A 26,030-nucleotide genomic window follows, 5' to 3' on the forward strand; every position below is an offset into this window, starting at 1 on the left:
CTAGGGGCATGTTGTGCTAAGGGTGGAAGTTTCTCCCCTTAAAGGGGCATAGTGTTGTTGTCCTTTCTAGTGTTAACATTATAGCCCAGGGGATTATGCTTGTGTTACAGTTTGCACCAGAGGACAGGGATGAGGCTATAAGTGGAGGTTTGGAGGCCTCATTAGAGCCTGGAGAAAGGGGTACATGAGTTGGGGAGAGTCCAGTGACAGGCACACAGAGAAAGAGGCACCAGAGGGGCACAGAAGGGTCAGATACTAGTATAACACCTGCGAGGCTTGGGACATGATAAAGGGGATGTTGGAGTCATGTGTAACGCCCTTGGCATTGGGGCAGACAAAGGGCAGCCTTTTGCTTAGAACCATCTATTTATTTTCATTACAACAAGGCATGACACGGGAGGCCTGCGGGCGGGCGGCGCAGGTGACCGCGACATGCAGCCGGCGGCGGGGCGCGGGGGGACACCTCGGCCTGTGTAACTTTGCGTCCGAGCTGCGCTCTGCCGGGCCCGCCGGGGTGAGGGGCTCCTGCCAGGCGCCCCCTGAAAGGGGCCGGGCTGAGCAGCTCCTCTGAGGGGGCCCGGACGCCTGGAAGTCGCAGCAGGAGCCATATGGTTCCCGTTAGCACAGCAAAGCAGCCCTTTCTCTCCTCGGTCTCCGCTTTGCTCCGGCATTCTTCCCTGCGCACGGAGCCGCTCCGCCTTGCTCGCCCTCCCTCCTCCTCTTCCCCCCCTCCCCGGGCTCAGAGTAGTGCCTTGACGTGGTTAGTTCATTCATTTGCCTGTGTGCGTGTGTGTGTGTGTGTGTGTGTGAGTGAGTGTGTGTGTGAGAGAGAGAGTGTGGGTGGGTGCGCGGAACAGGCCCCGCCAAGTCTGATCTCTGCCGAACTCCAGTTGCACAACGAGGAAAGTTGCATCCGTTTAGTAAATAATTACCTGTTGCAGATTGATTATAACAACTCCTCCTGCGGCCTCCCGAAGAGCCAGATCAACCAGCTCTTAGCCAGAGACATGCAGAACGCGCCCCAGTTGTGGACTAAGGAGGGCTTTTGATTTGTGCTTGTAGAAAGCTGGGGCCATCTGGAGACGGGAAACAAAGTAAGTGCAGCAGGGAGGGGGGTGGGGGGGCACCTCGACTGTTTTGGGCTCTGAGAAATCCCTGTCGCCTTGGAGAGAGTGGGGTTTGGAGGCGGTTTGGCAGGAAGGACGTGGGTATCTGCTGGGGTTCAGGTGTGTCTTTCTTTGCATAGAAATGTCATGGTGCACGGTGGAATTCAGCAGAACAAATGTGCCGTTGTTTGGTTTCTTCAGACACTCCGATTCCCTCCTTTTGTTACTTGCCACTAAAAGAGGTGCCATTTCACATCATTCTGCACAAATTGTTTGAATTAATGCAAGTGTGAATTCTTACCGTTTGAAGGGGGCGATTAGCATATCAAAGGTTTCTTAGCTCCAGCTCAATTGAGAAAACTTCAGCTTCTCTTCCATTTGCTTCCAAGCAGAGGCCCAAAGGGCAGTGGGAATTGTAAAGAGGTAAAATGGGGAGGTGGATTTGGGTTATGTTTCTGAACTTTTACTGTTTTGTAATTATGTGAGTGAAAAACATTGTCTCTTTGCTGCAGAGCCCTTGCAAATGGTCAGACAATTATTTTCTATTGATTAATGGTTTGTTCCAAGAAAAAGTGTGACCTTTTATGACAGCCACTGTTGCATAGCTTCTGGTGTCCCCTGTCTGTTAGTGGGATTTAGAAAGCCTTTTCTGCTGGACTCATGCTTTGGGTATGGCCTACACATTATTGCATTAGGGGGTCTGAATAGGAAAGAACTCCTAATTACTTTAGAAAACGAATGAAATCTTGAAATGAAAAACCTTTAAAATCCAGACCTTTGAAGGAAATGTACTTTTGTCCCTAGACAAGGATAAAAGAAAACATTTGATATAGAATTTCCACCCCCCCAGCACATTCATTGCTCCACTCATATGTTTCAGTTTAATTTATATTCTGAGTAATGTGGGATATAAAAACTTGATGTGATCTGACTTAGTAGGATATGTTTGGATTATAAAAAACAAAGTTATGTTGCTGTTAATATTTGTGCTGTAATACTTATACTTAAAATAGCAAGGACAGGCTGTGCCGGTCTTGTAGTAGAATATTTATCATCCAAGTTGGTTTACATGACTGTCATATTTACACAATTTTTGATTCATTGGATACTGTTGTTTTCCTGTGTTTGCAAAGAGATATGACTTGGTCTACCCTTTCATTATCTTTAAAAATCAATATTCATAATATGGCAAACCAAGAGCCAAGCAAAATGCAGTTATCCTTCAATAAGTTGGGCGCTTTTCCAGAGAGTAGATGGTTCTGGGGGAATGTATTCTGTTCTCTTATCTTTGGCAAAAAATAAATTTCCATCTCCCAAATCTCTTAGCTGAATAAAATATCTAGTTTACATTAAAAAAATGAATTTCAGTGTTTCATAGGTACCTTGGTTCTTTACATCAGTTAGTTTTCTCTTTGGTTTGTTGATCAAGAACTCCTATTACTTTCATTTTAATAAAGAAACTGAACTTCATGGTAAAACAGTCTCAACACAAACTGTAGTTAATTTAATAATTTATTTAGACCATTCATATCCCCAAACAAAGAACATCTCAGTATTCTGTAGATAGAAGAGTTTAGAGGTCCTATAATTGTGTTACTACTTTGAAATAATTTTCAGCAGTTTATTTACCTAATGCCTTCAGCTGTCTAAAGCAGTATCTTGTGGTGGTATAAAAGGAACATATTGATGTAATTGCCATTATCACACTTAAGTTGCTGTTAACAAGTCTGCTTTGAATGCAGAGTGCTATAAAGAAAGTGTATTATTCTTTGGAGCTATTAGGGATAATCTAAAAATTGTCTTTGAAAAGGTTGCACTTCAGTTTATATGATGGCAACCCCAAATTTAATGAATCTCTAACGGTGCAAAATGCAGTGGAAAGAAGATTTTCAACATTCAGATGACAAAATTGGACCACTTAGAGAAGAAATTAATGTACTGCAGCAGCACTTCAGCTGCCATTTTCAATCACTCTGGGTTACTATGTGTTGGCAAGAGAAAAGGAACCTAGACATTCAGATAGCTTTGGGAGCTGCCAGTTGGGGAAATCAGGATATTGAATCATGTGGGGTAGAACAAACCAATTACTTCAGGTTTTGACTTGAGAATTTCCAGTAAACGTTTTTTTCTGGCTTTTGGTTCCCCTGCTCATTAATAAGCCAACATCAAAGCAAGCAACCAAACTTCCAAATGTTATAAGAAACTAATGCAAAGATACAGATCTCACATGTAGTCCTGCAGATCTTAATTTAAGACAAGCAGTTGGGAGTTTTTATTGCAGCAATTTTTACAATCAGCAGAGACATTAACACTAGGCTTCTGGGTGTTTCCTTCCTTAAAATGAACAAGAGGAGAGCTTTAAAAACCAAAGTTTGCTTAGTAGTTAGTCCTTATTTGATCACTTCAGAAGCTTTCTCCATGTTTTATTTATCTCATTGCTTTTAATGCTTTAAATCAGGAGAAGGGGTACTCAGGGAATTTTTAGATTGGTAAGAAAATAACTTAATGAAATTAAAATAATCAAAGTGGCACAGTTTTACAAATTTATCTAGGGTTTTTTTTATTTTTTTTAATAATACAGACACTAACATTTGATTTTTGTTTCTAAACAAGTCTTCTCTTAACATGAATTTTTTACTATGGTTTAGCCAAGCAGTTGGTCCAATGAAGGATATATCCCACAAAAATCCTTGCCTTATATGTATTTTCAAGACCATCTCGGTTAATCACTCCACCCATGGCTACTTTTTAAATTAAATAATTTCAAACAAAGGAATATTTAGTAGTAGGAACTGATTGATGTATTATAAATTATTTGACATGTTTCAATCTTTTTAGTTAAATATTTTAGAAAGATAATGCCATATTTGGGCAAATATTGCAAATAAAATTTTAAATTTTTTATTATGAAGTCTAGCATAAGTTAGCAATTCTAACAGTGCATATCCAATATAGGTGCAGTACAGGGATGTTTACATAATATTCTGTTTAGGGGAAAAACAGAATTAGAAACAGATCATCATGTTATTTTGGCAAGCTTAACTTGGAAAAGCTTATTGGATACTTGTATGTTTATTTGTTAGTCATTGCTCCTATTACTTCCATTGAGTGTATTCACTTTAGTTTAGAAAACAATATTGTTGATGTTTCATAAAACATATCTTGCTGAACTTAGTTTATTTCCTAATAAAGACACTTTTACCAATAAACTCTAAAGATGTTTTTATATAAAAAATGCAATATATTTTCCATGAGCTGTGGTATTTCCATTGGGAAGTATGCGGGTGACGGATGGTACAAGAACCTGAAGTAGCAATTAATGATTTTACCAGGTGAAGTGGAAAAGAAGAAGTTAAACTGTCTGGTGTAAAATTGAAATCATATTCATGCATAGGTAGATAAGTAGTCAGTTATAAAGCAACATGCTTTAGAGCAAACAGTCCAATTATAATCAAGTCACATAACATGTTAAAGAGTTGTTTTTTAGATATTTTTGGAAGACTGATATTTCTTAAATTTATGATGTGAAAAAGTTTGGGATTGCAAGATATACAGCTTCTCAGGTATTTATGTATAGCTTTTAACCTTAAAGCTAATGTCCTCCCCCCGCCACACACACAAATCCTTCCATTTGTAATAACCAAAAGATCTGAACTGTCTTTGAATTGTAACTGGATGTCAAAATAAGTAGTGGGGGTGTGGAGGGGGAACTGTTATAAGACATTTTTTAATACTGTTAATAGCGATGTTCATATTTAAATAGTTTTGAAAGATAGCTATATTTGAGTTCCAGCAGGATTTAAAGTAAGAGTAGTAGGATAGTGATAATGTTGTGTATTAGAAAACATCACCGTAGAGAAGGAAATGTTTTTTTCTTCAGTGAACATGCTACTTTCAATTTAAGCATCTTCACTAAAAAGATAAGTTTAAAATTGTCCCTCGTAAAGCCCTGTTCAATAACCGTATTTTCTTGACATGCATACATTTTCATCCATCAGTGTATGAAATTTACAGGCTTCTAAAATTTGGGTTTCACGTGTGTGTACTGCTTATTACTAGTGAGCTAACTTATAAAAATGATGCAACTTAATGGCTATTAAAACCAGTACAACACTCTTAAGATACAGCTGATAATTTTAAACCAGTAATTGATTCTTAAAGAAAAGGGTCCTTGATCAGATTCTGAATTATAGCATTGCCCAGGTAATGACTCATTATATTAAATTGAGTACTTTTATGAGACTTGGAAGGAATATATAATTTGCATATGTTATGATGTCTTTCGTTTTTGACTTTCATTGGGTATTATTGCTACTACTGAATTGACGCTAGCCTGTTATTTGCCAAAAATTATTTTGAAAAGCATAATAATCAAAAGCATTGCATACTGACTGAAACAAACACAATGCTTAACACCTGCAGGTAAAGTGCAGCCTACAGCAAAATGCTATTGATTGCTTTTGTGGCACAAAGCAAGCTTAAATACAACTTGTTTAATTACAACAAAAAAGTAGTTTAATGAAGTAATATACTTCATCTTTCTAGAAGATTTTATGTGTTGTGTGCTGGTACGTAAAATCCCATCACAGTTGTATGAATTTGTTCAATTACCAGAGTAGCTAAGAGGAAAAAAAATCAATTTATACTGCAAAGCACCAGAAATGAGATTACCTTGGTTAGTAGGAACTTGTCAGCAGTGTCTAAATTGGTTAATATTATCAAAAGTTTGCATATTTCTTGTACAGTGAGAAGAATATTGACTGTTCTGCACGTGATCTGTTATTTGGTTATTTCTTTGAATGGTGTATTCATTTCTATTTTTATTCTTACAATAGCAGTTACAGATAAGTCAAAAGATCTAACAATAACTTTTATAAAACAGATTAAATTAATGCTATTTGCTAAAGAAATCATATTTTCTTCAGATAAGTGATCAAAACTATTTTTCCCCCTATCTAGCTTGTTGTACTTGTAACTGACAAATGTAAATACCTTGGCAGATATTTCAGACTGAATGGCAAGAGATAAAATGTAATTACTTTTCAGAGTGGCCCTGGTTGTGTCCTCTTTCTCATCTGTGTTGTATTACCAAAAAACCCCTCCCTTTACTCATCTTCTCCGAATAAAATAGCCGCTGGTACTTTTTAGTACACAAATATTTTTCTCAATATTTAGTGACCCAAGTATTTATCTTTAGCCCTTTCATGTAAACTATTTAATTTGAATTGTACCTGCAATTCTAATGGAAGGTAGGCTACCTTGTGCTTGACTGAACTCCTGCTGGACTATGCATTTGCATTTTTCCTGATCAAATCACAACTTGCTTTGTTCAGTCACCAAACTAACTTTGCTACAAGGGCAGGCAAAACAAGTTACAATGAGTCAACCATCTGGCAGTCACAAAGTCAGCTCACTGGAACTTGTGAGAGAAACTGGTTGAAAAGAGAGAAGAAATGTCACTTTAAATAGAGATGTTTAAAACAGACTTCTGCTTAAGGGTAATATTTAGGTCTGTTTTAGCTGGATGTAATGTCTCCCTCTACAGAGCACAGCATTAATCACTGTCTGACAAGGGAACGTGCTTAAGAAAATGGGGCCTCTCTTGGTCTTGTCATTGATTTTTCTAATCTGTGAGGAGTACATTACAAACATTAACATTCGCACAAAGGGATTAAGTCTCAATAGCTGTATTTCAGGGCTAAAAGCATCTACTTTCAAAGAAATCTGTTTAAAACCCAGAAGACTTCAGGGGCCTGTTATGTAGATGATAGTTTAAAATATTCTATTTTAAATAATGTAGCTGTGAATTTTTTCTCGTCCTAGGGAATCTTATCTATGTACCATTTTATCATGTCAACATGGCGGAACCTAAGTCCATCTCTGCTGTGTTCACTGACTCATAAGTTGCTCCGAAAAAAATGTTCTTTTTATTTTAACTGCATTTTTAAACAGGTGTAGCACCGACGCATCCTTCCTTTGCCGATGTGGTGGTATGGGAAGGAAAGGCCTAATGCAAGGTGATTTTTATATCAAATGCTGTCTGATTTCTTCTTAAGGTATATTTAAATTTTATATATTACTTGTTCAGATTAACTCCAATGCTTAGTTAAATTACGAGGAGGGGTAGTAGTTTTTCTTAAGAGATTTGCATTTGGCTATCACAAGGACTAGTTTTTAAATCTTGACTTCAGATGCTGTACAAGGTATACTACTTTGTTCCTTGATGCAGGCATTATATCATCTGTAGTAAAGATAGGAAATGAACAAAGCTATTCCATTATTTATTTTTTGGGGGGGGGGGGTTGTTTTAAAGGAAAGCACTACAGGATAACTAAATACTCAGTTTCTGTACAATCTCTGTAGAGATTTTTGAGTATAAAATTAGATCTTTGCATACATGTTTTTCAGTTCCTTTAGTATCAGTAATATGGTGTCAGAGAAAATTTACTTTTTGTAATCTGTGCCACCTATTTGGTTGCTTTTAGACATGATAACATCCTCAGGCTTTCATTTAGCCAGGTCTCCTCGTTTCTTTGAGCTGTACCTTGTGTCCTCTGTTAGTATTTTTATATCAATCAACACCTCAAACTAATTATTGCTCTGAATCCAGATGACAGAATAATCTAACACCCATTACTGTCAAAAATTGTTTCTGGCAGCTGGGGAGGGGACAATTGACCTTGTTTTAGATTCTAATTCTTGCTTTGTTGTTGATGGAGCCTCATGTGCATTGTAGTGGTCTTCCTTTTCACAGTAGTGCTCCCGTGTTGAGGGGGAGATGGTATACTGCAAGAGGGACTTTAACATTTTATCTTTATTACCAGTCTTTAAAAATATTTGCTTGACTTCAAAAGGTAACGCGTTATGGCATAACATCTCTTTAGTCTCTCTACCATTTTGAGCAGCATTCCATATCAGTTCTGTAGCAGTGGTCAGTATCAATTCTGAATAAAAGGAATTTTTTAAAAAATGCAAGAAATAGTTGTGTTGATTTGCGGTTTTTTGGCAAATAAATTATTTCAGTTTGTGTGTGAGAAGATGATTTGACTCGGATGTTGTTCTACTCATTTTACCATCTTATCAGTTCGATCCAAACTTTTTTTTTCCTGTTTGAACTGATTGAATATAAAGCTGAGTTCAGAACATCAGGGATGACATGACCCCTAGGTCTGAATAAATAAAATGGCTCTTAAAATATCGCTTCACAGGTATTTTGTATGGTAGGTTTTACGTTTAAGCATTGGAAGATTGAAGGTATCGGTTTACAGATGTGATTTGGTCCACTTTAACTAAATTGCTCCTTGTCTGGTAAGGGTGCTTCTTCTGTCATGTATACCAAAGTAAATCTGAAGCAAATGGTCTTGTTCTGAAATCAGTGAGTCTACAACGGTGTAAAATTGATGTGAGAGGAGAAGCTGGTTCTAATGTTCGGGTGCATTAGTAGCCAGCCGTGTTAAACTGAGAAAAGGGAAGAGTTGGGAATGGCTTAGTGCGGGAAGACAGGAGAGTGACAAGACATTTGAGAGGGAAACAAAATGTCCTTTCTCCTTGCCCTTTCTCATGAACAGTAATCTTGTACAGTCATTGGCAAGATCTTCTTCTCTTCAAGTAGTTACTTTTTCCCCACTTTGCCCTACTATGTCAGTCTTACCCATTTCAGGAGTTACATGATAGCACCTGGTAATTGCAGGCTGTGGATCTAGTTAATGACTTGCAGGAGAAAAGAGCTCAGCACTTGCCAGCCATTGTCCACAAATGAATTCCCCAAATTTGCCTTATAGCTGTCTTGTGTAAATGTTATACACTTACTAGAATATCATTTAAATGTGGTTTAAAAAATAATATTGTCTATAGTTTTTTAATTCAACCTGATATTGAAACCATTGCAGGTTATATTTTTAGTTGAAAGACAAATCCCTTTAGGACCCTTTCAGTTTTTAATAACCCTTTAATAGCCCTCCTGCAGGAGTAAGGCAAGTAGGATTTGACACTTGAAAGAAAGATTCAACTCACTACAGAAAATAAATGAACATTACTGCCACTCTTTTAGCTTCCCAGTTTTTTGAGACCTGAGGACTAGAGGCCAGGTAGGACAACGGTTTAATTTTTGTCTTTTAACCATTAATTGCTTTGTATAATGAAGCCCTAAGCCATTCTTGTTGAAGTGATTTTTATCAAGAAAGTCCATGGTTTGTATGTTATGAAGAACAAACTAAAGATTTTTCAAGAGGAAGAAAATGCCTGTTGGAAGTCGAGCAGTCTAGTCTGCATGCAACTGAAATAAAACGATATGAAAAATGTACATTTTATCCAAACGGCTGTAGACTTAAATATGGCAGTGTGGCTACTGTTAAAAATTTGTGTTAAACTTAATTGATTATAAACTGCAGGGGAAACATAACCCAAGGTGGTATAGGGGCTTATCTCCAATAGTAAATAGAGACACAGTGCTGCTGTCTGTTTGTTTTTAGGTTAGGGAAACATATCAGATAGGGTGGATGTGTTGTTTTGTTTTGGGTGCTCTAATATTTCAGGTTGGCTCCCTGTAAACAGGGCAATGTTTTTTCTTCCCCGAAAGAATTTAGATGACTTCAAAAAGGATGCCTGTGTATCTTCATATGTAAAAGGTTAAAGCACCATGCTAAATTTTTTGAAGGACAGGAATAGATGCAAGGAGCCAGTAACAATTTTAAGGTTGTTGTTTGTAGTACTTTGCTTCAGAAAAGGCTATTTGGGGTGAATTTATTTAAAATGATGACCAGTTGTCTCTCTTTTTTTAGTGCTGGCTATTACTAGAATTTTTCACATATTTTTGCTAGCTCTACTTATTACCTGCAGAGGGAGCTTGTATATGAGATAATCAGAGTAATCAAGACATTGAGGGCTGAAATGTTTCCAGTAAATACAATTTCATTTCATTGAGTATTCTCTGTTATATTGAGGCAATACAGAAAAAGGGCTGTAAGAAAGCTTGCTTAAGGGTTTTTCTGTGACTAAACAATGGGAAAAATTTAGAAAGCCAAGCAGCTAGCCTTTACACTAAAAATATTTCATATGGAAAGCCTGTATATTTTTTTTATTTAAAACAAGCAACATATTGCAGGAAATGTATTTCTTCCATGGTGAGTGTACAATCGGGCCTTCTTATTCTATACATACTGGTCCCAAAAAACTCTGGGAAGTGGAACACTACGAATCTGTTAGTTGCATAAACTATCTCCTCTCTTCATACAAATATCCTATGGACATTAGGTAGATAATATAGTTACGTAAGGACTTCAGAAACTTTGTATGCAGTGTACAGTGTGCTAAACAGAAAGGAATAGTTAAATACTTAATATCTTTGTGTTAATGATAATGAGGTCTACATTGTGGATGCAAGGTTAACTCTTAACTTCTACAAAAAAAGAAAAAGATTAATGAATTTAACAGTTTTACCTGCATTTAATTTACAGATAAGTGAATGGAACGTAAACAAGACAACTAGCAGTTGTGTCCAACATTAAGCTTTTTAGAAAATTGCTGACTGAAAAAATCAGTGAAACAGGAAATATTTGCGTTAAGGTTACTTTAAAATATGACTGTTTCAAGAAGCAGAATACTTGCATTTGAAACTTGTTTGTTTGTTTGTTTTTTAAGTCTAGCAGAATGAACAAAATAATTCTGAAGTCTGCACTAACAAATTTGCTTTATAAGTTTGTGGGTGGTGAAACTCTTTGATCCTGCAAAAAGTTAAGACCTTTCTAGTATATACAATAATTTATTTTTAATCTAGTGTAGCTTGCTGAGCAAGAAGCATAATAGAGGGTTTTAAAATAAATCCTGTGTTATTTAGTTCTGAAAATGGTGGCAGTCTTTTTCATTTAAAATATTTTAGTAAGTTTGCAAGCTATTTTCAATGATACTCTTATGCAATAAAGCATTATGCATAGTTGCACATTCCATAAAACAGAAACAGCACTCAATAACATGTTGACTTGTAATAAATTCTCCCTGAAAATTGGTTTGAGAGTGCATTTCTGTTAGTTTATTACAGAGCCGTAAACTTAACATATATGTGCAACAGAAAGTAGTCTCATAGTCACATTTTGAGTTATTATTTTAAACACCCAGGAAGGGTTTACCATGTCTAAAGCAGCACCATCTCTGTGCCGATTTATTATTTATACTGGCTAATCCTTGCTAATGTGAAAAGTCAGCTTGTTATTGTAACACCAAATGGCCCTCTAAGTAGGGAAACAGTTAAGTAGATCTCCTGTAATAGGTTGTTGTCTAATAAAGAGATTTATGGTATTGGCAAGGGCTATTGTATAGGTATTACCCTCTCACAGCATGATCATGTATTATCTTAACAACTCAGTGCCACATTTATGTTGAGCATTTTCATAAAAGGGTAAGAATATTAGCCACAGCAATTACACTCCAATAGGATTATAATGGTAAGGCTTACAGAAAATATATAAATGCTGTCTTTTATAAAGATTTTGACAGGTACCGGGGTGGCAAAGTTGCATTCTTATTTGTTTGTGAAAATACTATTGTATAAACTGATGATGAAGAGCGAGAGGTTTCTTAAATTAATCTCAGTGAGGAATAATAGGGAGGTGATGAACATAATCTTTTTTTGCACAGTGTTTTTTTTCCCTGTGAGGTAAGGATTGCTCAGAATTTCAGCCTAGTGAAGATTGTGCTATAAAATGCAATAAGAATTAGGAAGTGTGGGAATAATGCTGGTTGTGGGAATAACACAGATTGGATTAAGTCGTACTGGAGTTTTACATTTTTGAAGGTAGGACAATGATGTTTCTAAATGTTATATCAGAAGTTCTTCTTTATAAATCATACTTGCAGAAAGGAGTATTACTTTGTTTTAGCTTTAGTATGAACAAGACCCCCTCTATACTTACGTTTTGTTAGGGTACATCTGTGTGATGGCAAGTTCATTATTTAGCTAACTGCTAGCACCCACCAATTTTTCCAACTAGTTACAGGGTTAGATTGTATATTGAAATGCAACAATCATTACGTGTTTAGTTTGGGTTTATTTATTGTAACTGGCTATAGAAGTTATTTAAAAGAGTAACAACAATAAAAGACTATAATCTATCGCGTTTATATTATTTCTACATGCATGAATTTCTGGATTTCAAAACAAAAAAACCCAAAACCATTATACTCTTCTTCATAGAAAGAATAAGAGTAGGGAAACATTATCACAGTTTTGAGAGGAAGCTATATGCCACACTTCATTCCATTTATTAAATTAATTATGTTATATTAGGAAGATACTTCAGGGGAATGACTGAACAAAATACGTGAAGTCCTCTACAAATTACCTGCATAAGAATAGAAAATTCAAAATATTATTAATATAAATTTTATGTTGAGAATTTGAAATGTAAATTAATGATAATAGAGCAAAGACCTTAAGTATGTGAAAGATCTCTATTTTCCTGAAATAGTTTAAGAAAATAATTAGATCTTTCTACATTAAGCAAGGGTATGCATGGCTATTTTCATTGCTGAAAAGCATTCCAGCATTATATGTGTATATATTTGTGCATGAACACAGATGTTGTTGTTAAATGTGTAAGTGAAAGAAATGAAATATTTGGCATTGGTTGTTGAGCTAGATAATTGTCAATATTTATATATTTTTTTGAACTTCACAATTCATATTTCTGTCAAATGATTATAGCTAAGTAGTGGAAAAATATATGCAGGTTTCAACAAGATTTTCCTCGTTTTTTAGTATACACATGTAAACACACATGGTAGGAAATATTTAATGTGCATTTCCCACTGTAGCTTAAACATTGAGATTCTTAGTGGGTTATCACTTTTGTATCAAAGGGGGTTAAAATTAATTATTCTAAGGAAGGACAAAGCTCAATTTTTAGAAATTGTTTTGTCATTCATGAGCTACATATATTGTCAGTAATTCCCATATCTCTCCTATGTATACCTTGAGCCAAAAGATCAAACAGCTATGTTTTCTTGGATCTTTATTATATAAAATGGGAATTAATACCTGAGAAATAACATTCACTTTTGAAGAAACACCTCAGTAAGTGTTTATGTTGACCTTTGAAACACAATAGTAATTTTATTTTAAGTAAAAAAAATACAAAAGGACAAATGGTACCCTCTGAACTGTGTAGTGCTCCCATTGCTTTAAGAGGGAGAGCAACTGTTTGCATTGTTGAGGACTGTATATGGGCTATATGTATTTAACAAGAATGAAATGCAAAAGAAAAGCTTATTAAAATTTTAAAACCTAAAATAAGTAGTGAGGGGAAAATTATCGAGAACCAGCCTAAAAAAAATGTCATGTTTTGAATATAAAGATTGCATGGAAGTGTAAGATTTAAAAGGAAAGGAATCAGGAAGTAGTAGGTTGAGTGTATTAACCTGTTCATTATTCACATACATAATTACAGTAAAAAGAACTTTCTAATGAATTTAGTAAGATAAATGATAGGTATGGTAAATTAAATGTTTAGATGCATTTGGATCTTAATTGAATGCTGTCATTCTTACATTTTTTGTTTAGACATTTTCAAAATATTTGCACAGAAATGTAAAACAAAGGAAAGATGCAAGGCATTTTTATTTTTATTGATTTTTTTTTGCATAAATCTTAAACTGAATTTAATGGCATTGTAATTATTTATAGCACAAAAATAAATGAAATCATTTTATTAGCAGTGTGCATAAAAATTGAGCTTGTGTTGGCAGGTTATCTTTAACTACCTTTGGATGATGTTTGTGTGTAGTGAAGGGATTTATGTTTTGAATTTCTGGATGTTCTTTGAGTCTTCAGAAGAGCAGAGTAGTTGTAACTAATAAAATTTTTGTATTCAGCAATCAGAATGTAAGTAATCAGCTGCTATGAGCTTATAAGAGAAAAATCTGCAGCAGAGAGTACATGAAAGCAATACAGCCTTTGAAATGCACCTAAGAATGAAATTCTTCATACTAGCTGTCATCTGCACAAAATTCAAGTACTTCTGCACATCAAGGTATTCTGGTAACAGCATCTTTTGTAACATACTGCTTCTGGTGATTTATAAAATTTATATGGTGATTTATAATCTGTAAATAATACAACGATGTATACAAAAATCAATGTGGTTTTTGTACTGTGCTTGATCAATAATCAACATTAAATTGTGGCTGTATTTGGAATATGTTTTTTATCTGAATGCTTCTTGCCCGGCTTTGATTTGGGTTGTCTTCTGTTTGCTTGCCAAAATGCTGTAAAACTCCTATTCCTATAGAATTTACCTTACTGGATATATATAAAAAATCAGTATCTACATCTGAAGGTTTTTTTCCCCCTAAATAGGTATTCATTTGAAAAAAAAAGAAAAAAAAGTTGCGCATTCTACTGATACTAAAAGTAACAAATGAATCAAAATTTACAGTAAGCTGACTATGAGATACTATGAGAATACACTCATTTAAATTTGTGTAGAAATGATTTTTTTCACTACTTACAGTTCATTTGGAAAAAATTAAGAAATTGACATTTGTTACTTACTTATTTTTTTTAATCCAGTGAAGTTATTTGAAACAGCTTCTCCTGACCAGTTCCACTGACTTATAGCTATTTGCTTGCTTATAACATGTCTATTTAAAAAAATAAGCTTTTTCCTGAATTACCACCATTTTTCATGTTTGTCTTGATTTTGAAAAAAGGAATACATTTTTACATACCACATACCTACTTAGCTCATACCTGAAAATTTCTCAGCTATGTATGTAAAATTATGATTCTAGTCGAATCATTTAAAAAAAAAAAAAAAGCAACTGTTTAAGTGCTCTGTTTGGGAGATATTGTCTTCAGAAACACCCAACTCATTTTGCAGATATGTCTGATAACACTGGAGTTGTGATTCTTAAGTACTGAAAAGATTTCATTCGGCTCTTACTGACACTTGAAGAGGTAGTTTTACTACTTGGATTATGAACTAGGTTCAGTGATATTTCATTCTGGGCACCGGCAAGTCAAAGTTTTTTTTTTTGTGTTTTTTTTTTCTTGTTTTGCCTATATCAGAACACTTATTTTTCTAATCCTGGCTTATGATTTAGAACTCTAAAGAGAGAGAGTTAAATATTAGACAATGTCTCAATATATTCAACATTGTATATGACACTTATCTGCTAGAAAGTAATGATTCCTTCTATGGTGCAAATTTTAATTCGCAGTTAGATTCTTTCAGTTGTTTTATGATAAAAACAAAGGTACCAAGTACTCCTATTCTAGCTAATCATCAAGAACCAGAGGTAATCCCATCTATCATAAAGAAAAAAAGTGTGTGATGGTCACTATGAGTCGTTATGAGAAAACACTAAACTCTTAAGAATGAGCCATCTCCAAATGAAGATGTTTGGTTTTGATGTTAGTTCTTTTTCTGATCACAGTCAAAAGTCAAAATCTCCATTTTAATGAAGACATTTCAAAGAACAGACGGGTTGAGGGAGACATTGTATTTTTCTACATGCTCTTTCCTTTTAAGCATATAACCCTTAGGCTATAAAATTAAAGAGTATTTTAGCTTTTATCTTCCATTTCTGTCTGCCCAAGGACAATAAAGTGTTAACATTCAGAAATGGGTTTTAAATTACTGTAGTCCTCTGCTTTTTTACCCTTTCCTTCCTCCTCCCCATTAGCTATCTGTTTTTGTTAATGCTTTTCTTATACCTCTAAAAATTCTAGCAGTTGGGAGTGAGTGAAAGTAACTTAACACAAGACAATTATGCTAGAGATGCGTCTTAATTAAATAAAAAACTTTATAATATTTGAATGTAAACTAAATTCATTATGGAAGCGCTGTCAGGATTTACAAACAATAAATGCTTTATCCTGCACTTTCAAGAAAATTGTGGTTTACCATCTCTAACCCTGCAGTGATCTTTGACTACAAATTGGCCAGATACCAAAGTATAGGGATGATTCAGAGAGGACATGTATAGACACAAGGAACTAGAGACCTTTTTGTACTACTACATTTACACTAATAACTAAACCCAGTTGTACGACTGGTATTCAGGGAATGGTAAATGTATAGAGCAGGGGTTCTTGAACTGTAGTACATATACTTCTGGAGGTACGTATCTGTGGGGGTACATGTGGGATAAATTTGTGTAATGGTGGATTTAATTTTAATTATGATTGGCAGTTAAGGGGTTAAAATATAAAATGTGGTAGGGGTACATAGGCAGCTGATAAATCTGGAAAGGGGTATGCAATAAGAAAAGGTTCAGAAACCTCTGATATAGAGGGTATTATGTAACTTCTTTCTCTCTGTTTTTTTTGTTTGTATATTTTGTTGTGTTTATTTTGTAACAAGTGAGCTTTTTGGATATTAGTTCACATGAGCAGTAAATGCCAGAAAGAAAACATGGGAGCTAAAACTATAAAACCAAAAAAGTGACATTTAAATAAAATCTCACACCTGCGGGCTACCTGGAATGGGCTTCTCAGCCTGCCACTTCATTGTCTTTTTTGTGAAAACTTACAGGAGTACCTAAGATTCCTGACTGTCACAGGATTCATGATTTGAGAACTCCTGACTGTCATGAGTTGTTGCTAAGAACCAGTAACCTCTGATGCTAGTGGAAATCATTTTGGGTGTGCCAGATGCAGAATAAATAGGATTTGGCCCTGCTAAATTGTATGTCTCTTATTATCTTTCTCCTAGGCAGTAGGGTTGAGTAAGGAAGCCCTAAGCCACAAGCTGCAGTATGTATCAATGTTATTACTTCAGTGGATATCTTGTTTGTATACAAATGACTATACAACTAACTGCTGTTCCCTGAGCAATACCAGAATCCCTGATTTTTTTAGATTTTTTTCAGGGAACAAGACAAGACCTAAACTCAGCTTCGTTACTCAAAAACGTCATATTTGCAAACGTTCTTGAAGGTTCTTGTAAAATTTTAATTGTTTTGCAGTGTTTGCTACATTCTTAAAAATTAATCATCTTGTTGAATAGTGTTTCCCAATCAACTTGAATTATTGATGCCTTGGTCCTTCATAGAAGGACAGTAATACTTTTCTTCCCCATACAGTGGCATATTTTACCCCATTTTAATGAGCTACATCCCAGTATAACTAAAAAATATAACGATAAAATTTTAATAATTGTGGCTTATTTAATGGAGCTCAAAATACAAGTATGTGGCAAGTATACTTTGTGCCAAAACTAGGCCTTAGGAAATCAATGCTTTATGAAAATTAAAGTAATTAAGGTACATGCTGATTAGACGTTGGAGGGAATTGGACCCTATTGCCAGAACTGTCACTGATCATTGCAAGACAAATACATTCTTAGAGAAGAAATGTAGTGTTCAACATTGTATTTACATTGTTGAAAAGATCTGTTTATCTACATCGTTTTGGAATATGTTTTTATTCCTGGCTTTCATATTGTGGTTGAACTAAATACTTTCAAAACAGAATGAATGGAATGAAATACATTGATGGATTATGCATGAGTTCCTACTCATAAATGACTGGTTTTAATAATGTAATGTAATATGATATAACATAATACTTTTTTATTTGAAACTCTCACAGAAGTTTGCATAGATGGGCATATGTTATTAACCCAGTCTTACAGGTAATGAAACTGAATCACAGGGAAAATAGGTGGTTTTCCCAGTTTCACAGTAACTCAGTGCTAGTATGAGGAAGAGGACCCAGGTCCTGCAGCTCAAATCCCAGTTAACTAGACAATATGGACACTTTTCTTAGTTGTAGATAACAGTATTGCAGGACAGCTTGACTATAATGCTTATGATTTCATTTTCAATATTGTGTTCTTGGACTAGTAGTGTATTAGAGTTATTGTGGTTCACATCTCGGTTGTTGAAAACTAATGCCGTATTTATTTTAAATTGTATTTGACATATAGCATGAGATGAATACAGTATATATTTGTATTTGTAGAAAATCTGGGACATTGTTTTTTGGGGGGGGTTGGTGAAAAGGCATCAGTTTGTCTCTTGACTAAAGGTTAACTTACTAAAACAGAACAGAGGCAGCTCTAGAGTCTATGTTGGCACATGGTAATGTCACAAGTGCTGTAGTGAAAGCTGACAAAAAACTAGGGAAATTCCCTTAGTTAGACTTAGGACTTATCAGACACACAATAGGCTTTGAAAATTCCTGTATTTTCTACTGACCCTCACCAACTCCCCCCCCCCCCAAAAAAATAGAAAAATCCTTCTCACCTCTTTCAGTAATCTGTCAAAAACAAATTAGACATTTGTTATGATCATATTGTTATGATCTCTATTGCACGTTTGGATTTGATTTTGGAAAATAAATTGCCTGGAAAGTGCAGCAGGAGTGTTGAAGTACTGTGATGAACTTTAATGTATTTTTGGCACTGTAAAACCATCAGTTGATTATAGTTTGTTTCTTTTTGTAATGTTTCCAAATAAGTTTGTAAAGTGGGCATACATGTATACGTGCATCTCGTCCTAGCATCTTTTAATACTTACAGAACTACTCAAATATAATTTGGCTCAAGAATTATCTTGCATGTCTGTTGCTTTTTTAGACAATTCTCAAAGTAATATGCAATTTCTGATGTAGTATGATCACTGTTTAAAAGTAAATATTTACAGTTACTGCAGTTTGTATTTGGTTTAGGAGAAATGGTAACTGGCATGTTTGGCTCCAAAGTGGTAACTGTTGGTAAACTCTGACAGTGCATTTGAGTAGTTTTTGCCTGTAGACTCTTTTGCTGTCTCTCTTCATCTGTGCCCCTTCCCTTCCTTGTACTATTCAGCATTTCCTCTATTCCCTGTTGACTTGTGTTCCTGAGCCATCAGTCTTCACCTGTTCCCTCTGTCACATTGGTATTTTGCACAGACTCCTGGACAGCTTCTCCACTCCTGGTGCCCTCCTTCCATTGCACAGATCTTTGACAGAGACTTGCTCTTTCTTCTGTCTCTCCCCCAGGCCATCCTACTTCCATCTGCTTTCTTTCCTTTCACGTGCTACCCAGGAGTTTTCCAGCTTCTGCTTTTGTACTGTCAGAGTGAAGGAGTGTCTTCTTCTAGCTTTCCATATTTCTTTAGCTGCTTTTGTTGCTCCTGCAATACGCTTCACATTTTTGGTGAGTAATTACTAGAGCTTTTGGATGAGCTTGATGATTTTATTTTGCATCTGATTTGTAAACTATTATAAAGGTGCCCAGAAGATTGAACGTGGTTACGTTTGCATTTTACTGGTATAAATTAAAATAAGTAACACGTAGAAAGTGTGTGTGTGTGTGTGTGTGTGTGTGTGTGTGAGAGAGAGAGAGAGCTGCAGACAGAGCAAGAGGTGCTGGGGTAAAGAAAAAGAGTTTATAAAGCAGGACAAGGTGGGTGGAAATGTAGATATCCAAAGATTTGGATTAATTACAGTTTTAAAATTGGTAAATGAGAAACTTCCCTGAGTTCTGAGCTTTTTCCGTACTTTCCAACCTCATACTTTTTTTGCAAGGCAAGAATGGTTTCTCTTCAATCTAATTTTCGCCCATTAACCTGTCAGCTGCTCTGTCACCCTGATAGCAAGGTGACTAAATGCTTAAACCTGTATTTGAAAAAAATATAAATGGCTGGATTTTAAAAGAGAAAAATCTTTTGGTAACAATCTCAATTTTCAGCCTGACCTGCTGTTGTCTTCCATTCAGTGGCTTTGCCATGCGGCAGATGTTAAAATTTGATTAAGACCTCATTGTGCTCTTTGCTGCCATAACAGAAGACTCCCATAAATTGCATTATATGAAACTGAATAATACAGGTTGATTTAAAATATTAATAAAATCTAAGTTTGTACATTTCTTGCAAGGGGATTCAAGATTTTAATTTAGTGAAATGCCAGAACAGTTTTTTGTGTTCAGTTTGAGTGTTATGTGAAAATTCCATCTTACTAAATTAGGGCAGACGTATATATTACACTGTTTACAAACTCTAATGATTAAAATCTGTTAAATTTCATATTTAATATTCAGATGTCTTTGTGCAAAGGAGCCACTTAGATTTATTGTCAGTGTTGTTTGATTCCTGTATTAAAGTTGATTAAATTTCAAATGCTAATCTGAGCAACTGTGGAAGGTTGTGATCTGGATTTGAAAATAACCACCAGGCTACTGCAAAGAGTAAATCTTTAATAATAAGTAAGGCTAGCATATGACAAAGTGAGCATATGCTATGAGAGATCAGCATGCTCTGGATACAGATTGAGGCAGAATGCCAAAAAGTTAAGTGACTCGAGCATCTGAGATGTGCCAGTACTTCTCAGTGTACCTCATCTGCTATTTGTCTTTAAAAAATAATAAAGAGTCTGTAATTTTATATCACTTCAAATTTTTCATTTTATGTATCCAATAACCTAGTTATTCATAACTTAACATTAATAAAATAATTTTAAAAAATGGATATTCAAACTAATTAGAAAAATCTTTGGAGACTTTGTAAGTCACCATGGATCCTAATCTCCCCATCCTACTGGAAGCCACCACCCTGCAAGCCACTCCTATCTTCAAAGTTCACATAAGAAATTACAGGAGTAGAAACCAAAAGAAACCATCAGCTTGAGGAAAAAAGTGCTAAATTTACTTGTATCCTGGCTGAATGCCTTAAAGTTTATTCCCCCATCTTCCCTCTCCACCCCACCTTTCCCCATTGTTTTCCCCCCCCCACATCCATTGCTCCTTGGTAACTGTGTGAACTACAAAGCCTGATATGGCTGAACTACAAAGCCTGTTCTGACCTGTTTAGTGTTAGTCAAATAGTAGCAAAAGCTAGAACCTTTTGTGACGTTATTACTCAAGTTATCTTTTTACGTTTTACAATTTACCTTTATAAAATTCTTCCTCTTCTAAATAAATTTCATCATGTATTTTCTAAACAACATTTGTTAAAATTAAGCACAATATTCAAGGTCAGGCAGGGATATGTAATGCAAAAGTCGGAAGGGATTAATACCTTGTAAAAATAAAATTAATCTAAATAAATGGCATGTTGGCTCACCTCCCTCATCATTCTTATATCTAGAGATCTAGATGCAAATTTAATTTTGATTCAAAGAAATACATTTGTCCATCTTAGCTTATTTTATCCACATTAGGAAACCATTGCATGATTGGCAGCCTCCATTATTGAGTTGTCCAGAACACAAACTGCTGGGGTTAAGTTGCATTGGCAGGACTGTGTATAGAAGTGTGTGTAGTATTTGCCAGCTATGTTTGTGGCTCAAACCAATGTATATGTCTCAATAGAGAAGAACTAAGATTTGTGAAATTCTTCCTTTTAAAATATATATAAAAATCCCAATTAAAATGTAATTTTTAGAATTGTGATTTTCCAAGGAAGACTGTTATCCGACAGGAAAAAAAATGGAAGCAGTAAATGAATGCAGAGCTATAGCAAGATATGCTAGAGAAATTGACCCTTGGAAAGTAATTGGTAGCTTCGGCTTCTGAAAAGTATTTTGCATGTAGACTTCTATAAAGTACTTTTTTCTGAAATACTTTGCAGGAGTATATGTAGTTTATTTTTTTCAAGCAGTTTGAAAGCTGCCCTGCAATAAAAAGGGCAATTTCAGATACCAGGTAATTTTGAAGTTGTTAGTTACTGTTGTTTTAATATACCTCGTTGTCATAAATTAAAGTCACCCATCAAACAATAAAGGTATAATTTATACCAAAACAGACTAGAAGCTTTTTTAGAAAACTAATAATTCAGTAGAGACTGCTTTTATACATATTGGTATATAAAATGCTTATTAATGTTAGCAGATGTTGCACTTTAATCCCCTAGAATGGTTGTTTGGGACCAGCAGGAGATTTATTAAGCTTGAGTTGTGTGAAATTGTGTGTGCATAAGCTGCTGTTTAGATTGTAAAAATGCCATTGAAAACTGCTAAAAAGTTCTAACTGTAATTGTCAGAGAGGTATTAACTGTTCTAAAAGAAGTATATGTGTACTGTTGGCCCTTGTGTTGTAACCTCTTTATCATTTATCTTCTTGTATTAATGTCACTAAATTATTAATTCATGAGCAGGGTTGGATAGGGTGAAGGCACTATTTAAATGTGTGGCAAATGTATCCTTATCGCTGGAGACATGAAAAGAGTCATTTTGTGTTATCTGTAAAATGGAAAGGACATTTTAAAATTTCATTTACAGTAATCCACTTCACTTCCAATAAAATACCTAGATTATTACTACCATAATATAATGCTCTTATTAAAATTTTGTAACCTTCACTACTCTTTTCACTTGCAACTAACGTTGATAGACATATTCAGACTTCATTTGTTCTTAAAAGGGGCATATTTATCGCTTCTGAATTACCCTGTTGACTATTAAGTATTTGCAAATAATATTTTCACAAGTAGATGATATGTATTTTAAAATGGTAACATATTACTTGTCTCTCAATTCCAGGCCTTGAAGCTTTAGCCTTTTGCATAGTTGAGAAATCAGACCATAAAAAGCTTGAATAGAAAAAAATAGATTTCCAAGTCATTGCCGTCATGTCCAGGCATAATTACTATAAATCAAAATATTTAAACTCTAAATATATTGGTGACACAAAATTTTGCTTTGTATCGGTTTTTTGTTGATGGAACTAGGGAGAAATTAGAGAACATTAGGGATTACTTTATTAACAGCTGCATCAGGTTTTGGAAGATGTGTTAAACTGAGGCTGGAGTACTTCCTGAATTGCATCTATGGTAGGCAGAGATAAATTAATATTCAAAGAATTCAAATCTACTTCTGTGTAGATCTCCAGAAAAGGTTTTAGAAAACACATTTAGACATAGTAGTTTTAGCAACTCCGATGTTTGAGATTTATTTTTCCGTTCCACTTTATCAAATAACTCCTTGTTTTACAGCGGTGTTTCTCATGTTTGTCTCAAGTCCTCATTGTATGTGCTATGGCATTAGTCAAACTTTTGTGCTCCATAATATTGGCACTTAGTGGGAAATATTGTCACTTCATTTCCCTCCCCCTCTGAAGCGCTTAAATCTTTTAAAAATATTTGGTTCTAGTACCCTTGCCAGAGGGGGAGAACTTATAGCACATAAAATATCAGGGAGAACAAAAGTGTAAATTGAAATTATGCTACCTCAGTGTAACAACTGCTCTAGTTGATGTTTCTATTCAAAATCCTATTTTTGGTTACTTTCAACTTTCCATGTTTTCCAGGCTGATAATTTCCCAAAAATAATTTAGAAGGAAAAAATGGACATAAGTAGTTCTCACTCAAACTGAGACCTAAACCTGAAGAAGTGTCTGGGAATAAAAGTTTGAAATTAAACATAGAAATGGCCTTTGAAAAGAGCAGTTTTGGGTATTCCCAGTAGGGCATTTTTACTTTGACTAGGTTATCACCTACTGATGTCATACTATGGTTCTAAAGGGTCCATTTCATGCCTGCGCAGAGTGCCAGTACCAGACTGATGCACCATTGACATCTTACTTCCTTATACAGCTAAGCAAAGTCATTCTGTGCATGCCTTCGTTGCTAATTGTTACGCGCACACAAAAAAAATTAGACCCAGTCCTGCAGTAAGATGTGTACAGGCAACCCATGCAATTGCATGTAGAGCATTACAACAGTTAATATGGGAGTGGTATGACTTATTGCAGCACCAGACTCTTAATGAGAAACAGACCTGTCACAACTCATTGTATATTGTACGAGAAGGGCATACATGACCACATGTGAGACTGAGAACATTTTATAATTAGAAATTGTAGTGATATATATGGACAAGGAACAGGTTTTAGGCTATATGTGCAACTTTTCGTAGTGTCTTTTCCTGGCTTACTATTAATATTTAGTTAGTGTGGATGAATTCTTTTTACCAACCAGGAAAGGAAAAAAGAAAATGGACTGACTGTGAAACAAAGGTGAGGCGAGAAAAAAATGGAAAAAGAGCGTGTGTGTGTCTTGGGTTTTCCTTTTAGTTAGCTTAATTGTTTGTAAGCTTTAAACCTTCTAACATGCAGCATGGTAGCGGCATGAACTGGAATACCTGGAAGATTTGTTTTCTGGCAGTGAGTGACAGAAGGCATTACTTCCTCTTGCTAATATACAGAGTGGAGCCCCTGAAGTGTTCTTTAGGTTCAGAGCAGCCTTATAACTGCAAGTCTGCTCTGTGGAATCTCTTGCTTACTCTGACGGTAATTTAAACATCCCATGCTATTGATTGTTTCTTTTAAAGGCAAGGCATTTGTCCTGACTAACATTTTTCTCCTCTCCTGTTCTTTCTTATTACTATCAGAGATAGTAATAGCATCATGGCTTCTGAGTGTATGCGGGATGCTGGTGAGTGTACAACAGTTTTCATGTTTGTCTGCCAAGAGGTGTTCTACTACTTTTTATATAATTAAATGACTTGTAAACTGTTTGGAGAAGATCATTTTATGGAAAGCTGTCTACAAGTTTAGTTGTTTTTTTAGTTTCTCTACCAGTTTAATTTCGTTAGTTTGGTTGATTAATCTGTGGTCCTTTGGAGCACTTGGGCACTGCAACCATACTAAGAAAGTGAAGATTTTTGGTCATAGTAATATTAATGGTGCTTTTAAAAGAAACAGCTTATGGAGGAAAGCGGGTGCTTGAAAAAAATAGATGCTGAAGGACTGCATGTTTCAAAGTATAATTAAAAACACTTAATATAAAAATGGTCTCCTGTAAAATGTGGATTATTGTGATTCTTTGGTAAATATTAATATTTGAGCCCAGGATGAAAGATGAGTTTTTAAAAAATATCGTGGGTGATCTCTCTTGTAACATCCATTTTCTACATTTAGTTACAGTTTTTTATGTTTATTTTCAAGCTCACCTGCTGTTTTTTCACCTAGATTACCTCATTGTTCCCAAGAAATCCTTTGGATAATTTTGATGACCTAATACATGACAGATCTTGAGTCATTATTATTTCATTTGGTGCTCATATGAATAGACCGAGAGGGAATCTGAATATTGATTCACTGAATGGCTAGTAACAATGATTTATGAATCAAGAATTAGTGCAGTGAGCCAAATACAGAAGAGATTACATTTACGTGCCATCATTGATTTTGTTTCATATCTCAGTGCACGGTGATTAGGCCACGATCTTGCAGATGTTAACATTAGAACCATCTTCCTTCTTTAAGCATCAAGATATGGTACTAATTACATCTACTGTAATGTGTATGTGTATTTATATATTACAACTGGCTTTTTATAAAAATATTTTTTTCCACTTAGTTGTTTTGTGAGTAAAGGAAATAACCAAAGATGATTTTCTGCCATTATGGAACTGTGCTAAGAACTAAGGCAGTGTGAAGCTTCAGTAGCGAACTCGATTTGGAGGAGATGTGGCTGAATCTCCAAATCTGAATTGAATCAGAAGACCCATTAAGAGGTCAAAATTGAATTGAAAGGCTCCAAATCAATTTGGAGAAATTCGAGGCCAATTCAGCGATTTGGCCATAGGCTATACAGTTTTCCCTCACGTAGAGTGAACCCACTTTATAATCTAACAAATAGGGATAGGTTCCCGAGGCAGTGTGGGTGGGAGTGAGGCTAGGGCAGGGGGAGCAGTGCTGTTCTCGGGGCTGCGCTGTGTTCTGCTTGCCCCCCCATGCCTGGGCTCTACCTGCCCCCACTCAACTGCAGCTCCCAGGGTGTGCTGTGCTGTGGTGCAGGCAGCTGGTGTCAGGGGCTCCCAGGGCCACTGCAGCAGGGCCTGGGCAGAGTGGCAGCAAGCGGATCCCCAGGCAGCGCAGGACGTGTTGCAGCACATGGCGCAGTTTGTCTGCAGTCACCCTGGTCACCGCTGCAGTGGCCCCAGGAATGACTGGTGTCAGCTGCAACAAGAACGGTCAGTGGGCGTGGGAGGGTAGGGTGCACCCCAAC

General features: G+C 35.6%; 1 protein-coding gene across 8 annotated transcripts in view; it reads left to right on the forward strand.

Annotated features, from left to right (window-relative positions):
• ADGRL2 (adhesion G protein-coupled receptor L2) overlaps positions 1-26,030 on the forward strand; it is a 603,135-nt gene that overhangs the window by 342,195 nt on the left and 234,910 nt on the right. Inside the window, exon 1 of one of the 8 annotated variants that reach the window (XM_019501506.1) lies at positions 860-1,094. The exons of the other annotated variants lie outside the window; for them this stretch is intronic. The gene's annotated coding sequence lies outside the window, so the exon portion shown is untranslated. Of the gene's footprint in view, positions 1-859; positions 1,095-26,030 lie in introns of those variants that run through there. 8 annotated transcript variants of the gene reach the window in all.

This window comes from Gavialis gangeticus, unplaced genomic scaffold (genome assembly GCF_001723915.1).
Source record: "Gavialis gangeticus isolate Ggan-Ray unplaced genomic scaffold, GavGan_comp1, whole genome shotgun sequence".
Taxonomy (NCBI): Eukaryota; Metazoa; Chordata; order Crocodylia; family Gavialidae; genus Gavialis; species Gavialis gangeticus.